The sequence below is a fragment of the Phodopus roborovskii genome, unplaced genomic scaffold (genome assembly GCF_943737965.1).
Source record: "Phodopus roborovskii unplaced genomic scaffold, PHOROB, whole genome shotgun sequence".
Lineage (NCBI taxonomy): Eukaryota > Metazoa > Chordata > Mammalia > Rodentia > Cricetidae > Phodopus > Phodopus roborovskii.
Window position 1 is genome coordinate 6,862,701 of NW_026126410.1, and position 13,590 is coordinate 6,876,290.

Sequence of the window (13,590 nt, forward strand, 5' to 3'; positions counted from 1 at the left end):
TGTTTTTATAATGTCAACATATTGTATTTTCAGGTTTAAAATAAACTTGAATCTTCTCAAAGTGTAGCTTTGAAAAGAAGAAGGTATGTTTGCCATGGGTGCAATGATGCTAAACTGAATTTTGCTTCCTCTTACGGGACTCCTTATTGGTTTTACTCTATTTTGTGGTGATTGTCACTGTGTTATCATTTACAAGAAGGTGGTGAGAAAATACATTCTGTGTTGCTCTAAATTAGATTTGTGTTGTCAGAGTCCACACACCCTGATGTACTAAGGAATCCTATTTACTTAAAAATAAACTGTGTTATAGTTCAAGACCTATTCTAGATGTTCAGTTGGAAATGTAGTCTTAGTCTGTTGAGAGCCTAATAGTCCTCAGAGTTCCTTGTGTTTGAAGATCCCCTCCCAAAGCTGAACATGTATGACAGCCACCACTGTCACAAGTCTACCCATATTACTCAAATGTATTTGGGTCCTAGATCTTTATTCCCTGGCATTCAATGCTATTCCTTCTGTGCCACTCATAGCCTTTGACAAGACTGGGAACTCCATAAGCAGGGTCCTTTCTCAGTCACTCACTGTGCAACCTATCCTTCTGGGACATTGTGCTCGCAGACACTTGGCAGCCACTAGTTGCTCTTCCTTCTGCTGAGCCATTCATCTTTCAAGGTACCCAGAATCTAAAAGCAAAGATCAAGAGGAGTGACTTAGTACTAACTTTCCCCACCCTTTCACCTGCACAAGAGGTTGCAAAGGGCTGTCTGTCTTCTTGGCCAAGATGAGGACCTGCCAAAGAACAAAAAGAATTGATACCTGTATCAACAAGTTATGCAACTAGAATATATTTTGTGTCTCAGCTCTTCCAAACCTCAAGTATGAAACCCTCCAAATAGAACCTTTAAAAATTCTCTTGCTTCCTATCTACTGATTTTGGATGGAAATGATCTCAGAAGCATTGTACCTAAATTCCTTTGCATGGATGAAGATCCTAAGTAGATTAGTGGTTCCCATGATTATTAAAATGGATGTATTTGAGAAGAAAAGTAGTCAACTCCAAGAAGCCAAAAAGAGAGGTAGAGAGGGTAATTAATGTATAGATAATACTGACCACTGACTCAAAAGGCTCTAGGTCTGCTAGGAAATAAACCCAGTGGAATGTCTACAAGGGACTTTAAGGTTGGGTTAATTGAAGTGGAAAGATACATCATTGTTAGAAGCAAAATTCCATGTGCTGGATAAATAGGCTGGATTCAAAGGAAGCATGACACCTAACACCAGCATTCATCCCTTTCTGTTTTGTGGGTATGGAAACAATGTGACCTACTGCCTCAAGCTTCTGTGGCCCTTTTGTCTCTAGTATGATGTACTGTAGCTTTGAACTCTGATCCAAAATTAACCATTCTTTCCTTAAGTTGCTTTTATTAAGCATTTTGTTTCTGCAGTGTGAAAAGTAACAAATATATGTGCAGACAGATGGACTACTAGTGGACAATGGGAAAGATACTCATAATACCCAAGTAGAAAACAATGCACATTCACTCCCTCTGGTCCACAGGCTCTCCTATTTAGACAGTCTTGTTCTAGGTTTGTATTTCTCTAGAGTTATCCTGTAACAAGAGCTTCTGGCATGTTTTTCTGTTTCATGGATAATGCAACCAATAACTGGACCTAACTACATCTCTGTGATTTCATATTCACAATCCATTATCCACTGACCTTGCTGCCTTTAAGTTATAACCTCCATCCACTCAGCAGGCTTTCATCCAGTCTTCTTCATATATTCCAAAAATCTCCTTCTCTCTATATTTGCTTTGTGCCATCCTTACTAAAGCAATGGCATTACCACAGTATTCCTTATACTACCCTTAGGTCTCACTATTAGTAACCCGAGTATCATATGAAAATTATTTGGATGATTCTTACACATCCCAGTGCCTTCTTTTTATGAATCCCTATAATATTTCAGGTAATGTGTAGATGATAATTTTCTATACTTTATAGAATTTTCATTAAAAGAATCTCTATTGAAATTTTTTCATAATTCCTCCAAAGTTATATTTAGACAAAGTAAAAAGATGTTTATAGTTCAAATAGATAATATATTTCAATACATCTTTGAAACCAATTCAGACTCTGTAAAACAAGTGAGATAAAAGGGGAAACAGACTGAAAATTAACCTGTTTGTTAGTGCTTCACCCCATGTCTGCAGGCAGCTCTTTGTGGGTACAGGTTTGGTGTTAACTTTTTCCCTTAAACCCACTCTCTCATCCTCATCTCCAACAACCAAGGATATTCATGGAAGGCACTTTTACGGTGACAATAGTTACTACAGTCCATTGTTAGAAAGACAAGTTTTGTATATGTTATGGTCTGTGATCTCAAACTCAGAAAACAAAGGAGCAACTACCGATTATAGAATTTTTTTTTACACCATATCAGAATGAAATGGAATGCTCCTTTAGGGTCTGTGACTTAGAGAATAAAGCAGAAGCACATGCAATATTCACTCCATGTTTCAGGGAAATGATAAATAAAGGCTCCAGATGGGGAAGAAGAAGGCTGTTTTTATTATAGTTTCCTTCCAGCTAGTGGCTCCACATTAATAACAAAAAAGAGTTATGAAATGCAGCAATATACAATGGAAGGAGTGGAAGACATGCAAATGTTTGGATCTGTAGTAACAGAAATCTGAATGATATGATTTCCATGTCTGCTGTACGTGTGCCAGTGCACTATGGGAGAGATGTGGGAAAGTGTCCATTTCACTTGAAAATAACTTCACCATGGGGAAAAAAATCTCAAACTTCTAAAGCCTTCAGAACTAGCAAGGGCTAAGAACTGGGTCCTAGGCCTCATTTGTCTATATACTATTCATTATAGCCTACTTTTCTGACCAGCAGCTCTCAATGCCTTTCACCCACTTATAACAAAAGCTTGATACTTCCTGGTTCATCTTCAGCTTTCAAATTATACGTTTAGTAGGTCTGAGATCACTTTTCCTAGCAGAGCTTTCTGATCTGAAACAATCACAAAATTTCCATTGCCTGTACTTCCTGCACAGTGTGGCAAATGGGAAGGGTTTCAAAAGAGGACACGTAGAGGAGTCAACAGAAAGGCATGCCGAGAGTGTGACATGAGACTCTCTGAAATAGGACTCTGAAAAACTGCAAGCTAAGAAGAGATAATACAGAGTCAGTAATGATAGAAGCAATGGAAATGAGTGAGGAAAATGCCACGAACTTGAAAGAGATGAATCATGGGAACATTTTAAAGGTCTAAAAGGAGCAATAGTTTAATAGGGTGGACATAAAACTAGAAAATCCCACTCTGTGAAATGGTAAGTGTAAAAACTGTAAATTCCTGTAAGCTGGACTTGGAAGTGCATATAGATTGTCTTTTATGGTACTATTTGAGAAAGTCACTAGTACTTGAAACATACCTTAATTCTTTTGAGATTAATAGGTTGGGATCAGTTATTTCTTCTTTTGTGAAAGTGGAGTCAGAGACCAGATCATAGACAATCAGTCATAGAATAATTAAGAATCTTATTCCATGAAGAAAGGTATCACTTGATTCTATCTACGACTTACTAGTTTGGCCAATCTCTTATTCTTTCTAAGTCCAATATTGGTGTCTGTAAAATGGAAGAAGTGATAACTCAGAATAGAATGGGAAAAGGAGAAAGATACGTGTGTATACAACAGTGTTGGGTCAGGGTACTTGAAAAAAATATTACAAATATATGAAGCTTTCCTGCTATTTTTAAATAATGACGGAATGGAAAATAGTAGATTCATGGAAATGGAAGGGGAGGGAAGAAACGGAAATATTAGTCTAAAAGGAACACTCTTTAGAGTTCTGTAGGTTTGGTTATTTGAATCTGGGATACACTGATATTGGACAAATTAAGAAGTTAAAGCACATGGGGTTATACAATGTCAAAATTTAAGAAAGGGTCAAAATCATTATAGCTTAAATATTGTTTTCATTGGGCTGCCAATAGTTATAGGCAAGGTATGAATGTGCATCGTTTGGGTATATGCCTAAGAGTGGAATTGCTGGGTCTTGTGGTAGACTGATTCCCAATTTCCCTAGGAACTGCCATACTGATTTCCAAAGTGGCTGTATGAGTTTGCACTCCCATCAACAGTGGAGGAGTGTTCCCCTTTCTCCACATCCTCTCCAGCATAAGTTGTCATTGGTGTTCCTAATTTTAGCCATTCTCGTAAGAGTAAGATGGTATCTCAGAGTTGATTTGCATTTCCCTGATAGCTAAGGATGTTGAGCACTTTCTTAAGTGTCTTTCAGCCTTTTTGATTTCCTCTATTGAGAATTCTCTCTCCAATTCCATACCCCATTTTTTAATGGGGTTATTTGGTATTTTGGTGACTAGCTTCTTGAGCCAAACTCCTAGAATCGAGTTGGAGGGGGAGGAGTGATGAGCAAAGAGGTCAAGACCAGGCTGGGGAAACCCACAAAAACAGCTGACCTGAACAAGGGGGACCTCATGGAATCCTGACTGACAGCTGGGAAACCTGCATAAGACCCAACCAGGCCCCCTGAATGTGGATGTCAGTTGGGGCGCTTGTGCAGTCTATGGGGCCACTGGAAGTGGAACCAGTATTTATCTCTAGTGCACAAATGGGCTTTGGGAGCCCATTCCCTATGGAGAAACACTCTCTCAACCTAGATACATGGGAGTAGGGGATGGGGGAGGGTGTAGGTTCTGTCCCAAATGATGTGACAGACTTTGATGATCCCCCCATGGGAGGCCTCACCCTCCATGAGGAGTAGATGGGGGTGTGATGGGGAGGTGGTGGCAGGAATGGGAGAATGGGAGGGAGAGAGGACAGGGATGTGTATGTAAGATTGTTTTAAATTTAAATAAAATTGATTTTAAAAAAGAGAAGTATAAATGAGTTATGGATGCTGGGCATGGGTTTGAAGAACAGATGATGATAGCCTGAGGCAAAGTGTACCAGAGCTCTGAGCCTGGTGTTGACCATAATCTTTCTAATCTTTCTATTTGCATATTAATCTTTTAGATAATTATATACATACATACACAGACACACACACACACACACACACACACATACACACACATATAGCTGTTGTGGTCCTTCACAAGGTAGGAATATTGAAAGGAGGGAAGAAGAGAAAGTCTTGACTCACCAGGTTTTAAAAATATCACATAATGATAACTGAAACAATATGTTTAAATTAACAATAACAGCAACAAGAACACAATGATATTTTAAAAGCAAAAAGTAGATATCATCGACATCTGAGTATCAGGCCTGACCTTTCATTCTGTGTCCAAAGCACCTAGAGAGTTAATTCAGCTCACTTTAAAGGAAACTTTCAATGCTTCATGGTCAATAAGGCTACAAAGCTGTTCCCTGTGGCAACTTGAAAGACAGCTATAGATGGAAGACCAGTAAAGCTTGAGACATTTATTTCCAGGCACTTCCTTTGCCTGCCTCAAATTCCTCCTCATGTCATCAATCTCTTGATATACTCTTAGAAAATCATTACCTTCTTCTTCTCACCTGGAGGGATTCTCTCCTCTTTCAGACCTGAAGCAGCAGTCACTCTTTGGTGTTTTATCAGACAGCTTGACAGTAGCTTGGGAAGACAATGTATATGAAAGGAGACTAATACTCCTAACTCCTGTCTTAAGTTCCAATGTTCAAGTGATATTTTCTGAATAGTTTTATCACTGAGACTAGTTTTATCAAATAAGCTCACCCAGCCATCTGATAGTCTTAGCTTTATTTCATTTTAAGGGGAAAAAAAGAGTACTCACATGTGAAAACGTTATTATAAAAACTAGGTTATCCTTACAAATGTTTAACGATTTTAACAGGAAAAGAAGTTACAAACAGAAACTTTATTTTTAGAATAGTGTTAACCTTTGTTTATGACCCAGTTCTTATTGGCAGCTTGTTATTTACAGAGGGCAGTGATGAACATGTACCAAGACATTTAACTTTGTTCACAGGATGCCAGGGTACTCCACTTAGTAAATCCAAGCTTAGCAAAATGCTGTTTTTACAATGAAAATTAACAAATTGTGATCTTTAATCTTTTCTTTATGTTTGCTAGCAAATAAATATATGGTATTTTCTTCCTGTATAACAGGTATGTATTAAGCAACAATAATTTTAAACACCTAATAGAATAAATCCTTAGTAACCCCAAATGGCTTCAAGGAAAAGTGCCGATAATTTAGGGAAACATTTTAAAATATATCCATTATAATTAAGTAATTAAGAAAACATATGTAAATTAATATTTCTAATCTTTTGATTATCTTTCTTTTTTTTCTTTCCTTCTTTTATCCTTTCTCACAGAGTCTTAGGTATCCCATGCTGTCCTTGAACTTATTATGTAGCCTAAAATGACTTCCTGCCACACATCCCAGACACTGGGAACACAAGTAACATAGTCATGTGCCACTGTGGCTAACTTTGATTGTATTTCTAAAAACAAAATAGAAACACATAAAAACCTAAGAAAATATTTGTACTTTTAATATTGGCCTTTTAGTAGAAAACAATGAAATTCCATTTCGAGTTGCCCAATTAATTCCATAATCTAGATGACAGTTCATTGAACTTTTACTTTCAATACTTCATCACTGAAGGGAAGGCAAGATACCTTCAGCTGAAAGAGTCATGGGTAAGTACTCTTCACATAGCCAAGAACCTCAGAAAAGTTAGAAGGACAATGCAAGGCAGTAGAGGACACAACCTGTAAACAGATCCAAATATATAGAAACCAGACTTGTCAACTTTGCCGATAATGCCAGAAACACCTGGAAAGCTTCTTACCAGATATTGCTGACTACAGCAGACTTTGATGGTCAACATATGTAAGCCCAGCTCTCAGCACACTAAGGATGGGCGACAGGAAGTTGGCGGCCTGCCCTACATATCTAACAAAATGTTGTCTTAAAGTACCACCACAGTCAATAAAATTAATGGTACCAGTCCCTTACTTTTAGTTGGTCTGATTGATTGATTTGGTTCCAAACTTGAGCATAGGTGTCATTTACAAATGTTCTTGATACTGTTTTAATTTTAGTATAAGGTGAGAACTCTCCAATGCCAGGCCAGCACTTCAGAGGTGAAGCAATGGACCCTGGGGTAGGAGTGGGACCCAGAAATAGTGTCACACGGTCTGTGAACTCAAAACTCAGTTCATGATGAGAATGAACTCATTTGCTTCTCCTCTGCATTGATATTTGTAATAATGGTGTGAAACTGGCAGTTAAACAACAGTGCACCAACACAAATCAAGACAGTGGCATGAAATGGAACCATCTATCATGTGCTTTCTATAGCAACATACTTGAGGTTAAAACAAAAAGAAAGCTGGTTCCTCTAAAAAAAAAAATAAGTGAGGAAAGAGAAAACACTATTAATTTTGTTAAATATCAACTCTTGACTATATATCTTTTTATTATTCCACAGCAAAATGGGAATTATACACAAAGTACATCTGCTCTGAACTAAAGTATAATGTCTCGAGGAAAAACATTTGTGGTAGTTGCAAGCTAAAATTAGCTGTGTTTTCACAAAACAACAATTTAATTTGAAATAGTAACAACTGCAGCAATATAGATTTGTGTGTTTGGCAGATATTTTATTGAAAATGATTGAAGTAAACCTAATACTTCAAGGGAATTGTCAGTTGTATTCTAAGTAGTGTAATTTGAATTTTCATGTGATAATTAAATATTCTGAAAACATAACTTCCAGAACTGTGAGATTTATCCTGTTACTCAAAGATTTCCCTTATAAAATTTGTGGTTATAATAATAAATATGATTATTGGAATGTACCATGCAAACATCACATTCTCTCTCTCTCTCTCTCTCTCTCTCTCTCTCTCTCTCTCTCTCTCTCTCTCTCTGTGTGTGTGTGTGTGTGTGTGTGTGTGTGTGAGTGTGTTGTATGTGAATGTTTCTGTGGATGTGTGCAAGTTAACCTTGGGTGTGTTTCTCAGGTGCTCTCCTTTATTTTTTTTTTAAATCAGATCTCTCATTGTGAATAGACCTACCTGCCAAGACTCAATGAATCCAGTTCTCTCTTCCTTTTCCAGTTCCAGAGCTGTAGATGGGTATGCTGCATGACTCTAAAAGGGTGCCAAGGATCCAAATTCAGATTTCCCTGCTTGCCAGGAGACACTGTGTCACCTGAACCATCACCCCAGCCTTAAATCATTGTTACTAAGATCTACATAATATCACAGCTAACTAAATACTTAGTGGGTAGTATTAGAACATTATACATGGATAAAATAGGCAAAATAGAGTACAGCTCAGACTAAATGAATTACATTTTAATGCTGTTAAAGGAACTCCTTGATAAACATTTGGTTTCCACATGATATAATCTTCAAGAAATGGCAACCTGTCAGTTTTTCTGTGTTAACAAATTAAAAATCTGAATTGTTTGAAAAGCCACTCGTAGAATGTTCTCTTTCTGTTTCCACATTGGAGATCATTTTTTCTTTAGGGACTTCAAGGACGAGAAGGCACTGGAACATGGAATTTGGAAGCATAAATAGGAATCTAATACTCCTAAGCTAACTCTTAAACAGATAAGGAGATATTTTCAGCAATGCGCTCTCCTTACTACCTGTGTTTTTGTTTAGAAAAAAACAAAAACAAACAAACAAAAAACAGTATTTTCCTCAGAAGTATTTTGCTGACTCTTTATTAGTGGGTTTATAAAAATATTTTGACTACATAAGCATTCAAATACATAACACACAGAGATATTGTGGTTCTCACTAATTTCAAGAGTATAATCAGGTCATTGGACCCCCCCCCAAAAAAAATTGGAAAATGGGTGTTCTGAATTAAAAGACTTGGTAACAAAGCCATCTAGGAGAGAATAAATAAAAGAAAGTTAGAGATCTGAAATTAATTTAATGAATAGTTCTAGAGGAAGTATTTGTATAGCTAGAGAACCATCTCAGGTATCGTACTTCAGAATGTGAGCCATCCCATTTGAGACTGGATCCCTTATTGGCCTAGAATTTACAATTAGGGTAGTAGAATTCCTAGCCACTGCACACCAGGTTTTCTCCCAGAGCAGCCTTCCTGGCTTGGAGGCTAAAAGCATGCATGACCACTTTGCTCATGTGTTTTGTGGATTGAACTCAGATCCTGACATTTGTAAGTCACAGCCAAGAAGAACAGAACAAAACTTGATGGTCTGCACAATGGAAAGAATGGCAATGGTCCAGGTCTGGGCTACAGTGATGTAACCAGAGGTTTGGTTGCTCCTCTCTGGAAAAGAAGATGCAAACAGTGTGACTGTTGTAAACTATTCTGATTTTCAGTGTGAGTGAGAATTTGCTCTGAGACTTTTGGCCTAGAGTGGCTACTACACAGTGATGTTTAAAGGTTTGTTGGGAAGTGGCTAAGTGGTGAGGAGGAAATGGGAAAGTAAATCATGCTTTACCCTAGTGTAATGGTTGTTTTCCCCAAAATAGCTGATCAATGTCAGTGTAGTGTCTGAGAGGGTGACTGATCATATCTGTGTGTACCTCTTGAGTTCTGTTTATTTTTATGGTCTTGGATATGTCACAAAATATGCTCTTCCACAACAGACAACTAGAAAAGTAGAATAAATCTGACATGAATATGTGACTATTGATAAACTCTCAATGCAGTCAGAACCTAGAAAAATAATGAAGGGGAGCCTTGTGAAAAGTGATTGCTTCTTGGTGGTCCCCATGTGATCACTGCCATTTCAAAGAAGCTGAAGGGAGCTCTTTTGCATTCCTTGACTTTAAGAGGAGTTACACTGTGCTGCTTTGAAACTGAGGTCAGAGTCTTACCAGATACTAAATCTACTGCTGACTTCACCTCAGACTTCACAGCATGCAGAACTGTAATCAGTGTGTGTAGTTCCCTTTTTCATGCGTTATTCTAAAACACATTTTGGCATAGCAGCAGCAATATATTGAGATGCTGTCCAGATTAGCCTTCATTCTTCTGAGGGGATAAGACTAATTTGAGGAGATACCACAGTCAGGTTGAACTGTGAGCATGTCCATGAGGGATTGTCTTCATTATTTACTGGTGCAGGAGGGTTATACCCACTGTGGGCAGCAACATTTGCCAGTCATAGTATAGTAAGGAGTTTACTAAGCATGATCCAGAGAGGTAGCTAAACCAGTGAGTAGTGTTCTTCGATAGGAGGTGTTCAAACTCTGACTTCCTTCAAAGATGGACTATATGTAACCTGTCAGATGAAATAAACCCAATCTTTACTAAGATACCTTTGGCCATGGTTTTTGTCATGGCAATAGACAGGAAACTAGAACAGAGACCTACCATGATCCTCTAAAATGGAAACTTGAAATAAAGCCTTACTACTCAGTGTGGTATAAGGGTAGGGGAACATGCTCAAGAAAGATCAGAGATATGAAGATAAAAGTTAAATATTATAGAAAAGATCTTTTACTGTTAACTATACTTCTTCCTTTATTCTATGTATCTCTGCACGAGTGTATACACACTTGCCATGGTGTACATGTGGAGATCAGAGGACAACTTGTGGAAATCAGCTCTTTTCTTCTACCGTGTGGGTCTCAGGGATCAAACTCTGATCTCCAGGCTCAGTGGCAAGTGCTTCTACCCTCTGAATCATCTTGCCAGCCTGAAGAAGACATTTTCAATTGTTGGGATGCAATCAGTTTCTCAAATAGTTAGGCCTGTTATTTTAGTCTATGTTTCTTAAGTAGATTTGATATAATGCATTTATAAGAGCTGACTGTGGCAAGCTTCTCTTGCTTATCCAAGCTTTCTAAGAAGTGCTACTTGAGAATGAAATTGCCACATTTCATTTACATCACATGTTATGCCTGGAGTATTGTCCTTTGAAAATAGATTGGTCATGGTATGCTATTGACGGAAGAGCAATAAGCTACCAGCTTGATATTGCTACCGAATCTTTGCTCTCATAGAGAGAATGCCAAAGTAAGTTATCTTATACTCCACTTGAAAAATAAAGAGCCTCTTCAGACCAAGTAGAATATGAAAAGAAGAAGAAAAATGTATCTTTTTAAACTAAACTTGTCTGCATTCAACATCACTGTTTTCCATTGCCAGGTAGAGTTGCAAAGTTCCATGACAATTTCTCCTTCTTCAGTCCCTTAACTACCAATTTTAACTTTACTTCAAATCCATTTGCACATCAAATTTCTACATAGTGGCTATACATATAGTCACTGGTCATTGAATATGCACAGATTGCCACTTACTGCTACTGTGAAAAGGACAAGCACTCTGCTTCATGAGGGGTGAATATAAAAAGTTAGTTTTAAAGAAATTTACTTTTGATACAGAGTTCTTAATATAAGATTAATTCCAAAGTGCTATTAGAGAGAAAATAGTAGCATCATTAAATGTCTGCATCCCCAAAGTCACGTTGGAAATATATCAGGATCAATTAGGTCTTTTGTAGTGATTGCATACTTTCTAAAACGGGCAATACTGACACCAAGATAGACCCAGAAGCCACTAAAACCTCAACTCCCAAGCTGTATGCCATATTTAGCTAATTAATGTTTGCAATGCAGTTTAAAGCAATTTCCTAAACTTGTCTATAAAAGCTGAAGGCAACCATTTATGGTTATTGGATATGGATATGGTATGGATAAAGTCGGATATTTGTTGTTTGGGTTAGCTGGGAATAGTTGGAGCCAATGACTAATACCTTGTAAAACACTGCTACGAAGGCTATAGCTTCTGTTAAGGGGCATCTTGGTTGCTTCCAGGTTCTTGATATTACAAATAATGCTGTTATGAACATAGTTGAACAGATAGATATCTCTCTTGCATGGATACTCTCCACAAGCTGACCGCAAGGCTCTATTATTGGACATGGTTTTCATCTTATGGAGTGGGCCTTAAATCAAATCTTATATTGATTGGTTACTCTCATAAGCTTTGTGTCATCATCATCCTAGCATATTTTGCAGGTAAGACACAATTATAGAGAGAAGGGTTTGTGTCAACAACCACAATAATTTGAACATGGAGAACTTGAGTTGGAACTACTAGAGCTTTCACTCTGATAGGCTAGTGTACTTTGTACCTGAAGATATCTTGCACAGCTACCAAGGGAAAAACATAAACACAAACCTAGCCACAAAACTTTTAATCTACAATGGTGTTCTCCTTGCAAGATATGCTAGGGCAATAGTGGTACAAAGTTTCTGAGAATAACCAAACAATGTCAGATTTGCCTTAAGGACCACTCCATAAGATGGAATCCATGCTGAACATTGCTTGGATGACCATGAATCTGAGACTACATAATCAGGGACATATGGGAAAACCATATACTCATGGTAAGGAACATACTAAAGGAACATAGCAATAAACTGACTCCTAATGACATTCTGCTATAATCACAGATTAGTGCCTTCCTCAGACATTATCAGAGAAGTCTCTTCCTGCAAATGGGAACAAACACAGAGACCTCCAGTCAGATATTATTCAGCGGGAGGGGGAGGGAAGGAGAGAGAGACAGAGAGACAGACACAGAGAGAGAGACAGGGAGAGACAGAGACACACCTTTGCACACTCAACCCTAAAAGAGATGTCTCCATCAAGTCTTTCCCTTCAGGTCTCAGGGAATCCCCACAGAACAGGAGATGGATGGAGTATAATAGCCAGACGGGGTGGAAGGCACCAAGGAAATAAGGCCTTCTAAACACAGCAGAACTGACCTAAGTATGAAATTAGAGAGACTGAGGGATGGCAGAATAGCATGCTCAGAACCTGTAAAAGTCTGCATCTAGAGCTGAAAGGAGAATTGGACACAGCCCTCCATTCTTAATGTAGAAAGCACTCTCCCATTAAAAACCACTTAATTAATAACCATTAATTGCAATGAAAGTTTACTTTTCTGCAAGGGAGTCTTACCTGGGAAGCACACCACTCATAAGGGTAGGCAGCATACCCACCAGAAGATGGCCAACAAAAAATAAACTCAGTGGCATATTTCGAAGTTTCTTGTATCATAATGTGTTAGGGCCTTTTCTTTTGTTCCTTTATTCTTCATTCATTTTTGTTTTTTAATTTTTAGTTTTAACTTTTTTTCACTTTTACAGCTCTACAGTTACAACTCTATTTTCAGTAATAGAAAAATAATATACAGAAAAAAAACCTGTTAGAGATTTCTGTAAAGAATCCCAGTTTCCCCATGATACCTCAATAATATGGCTGCCTAAAGGACACAGTTGACAAGACAAAATGGCAGCACACAGAGTGGGAAAAGATCTTTACCAATGCTACATCTGATAGAGAGCTGATCTCCAAAATATACAAGAACTCAAGAAACTAGTTAACAAAACACCAAGTAATCCAACTAAATAGTGGAGTACAGAACCGAATGGAGAATCCTCAATAGAGGAATCCAAAATGGCTGAAAGACACTTAAGAAAGTGCTCAACATCCTTAGACATCAGGGAAATGCAAATCAAAACAACTCTGAGATACCATCATACTCCAGTCAGAATGACTAAAATCAGAAACACCAATGACAGGTTATGCTGGG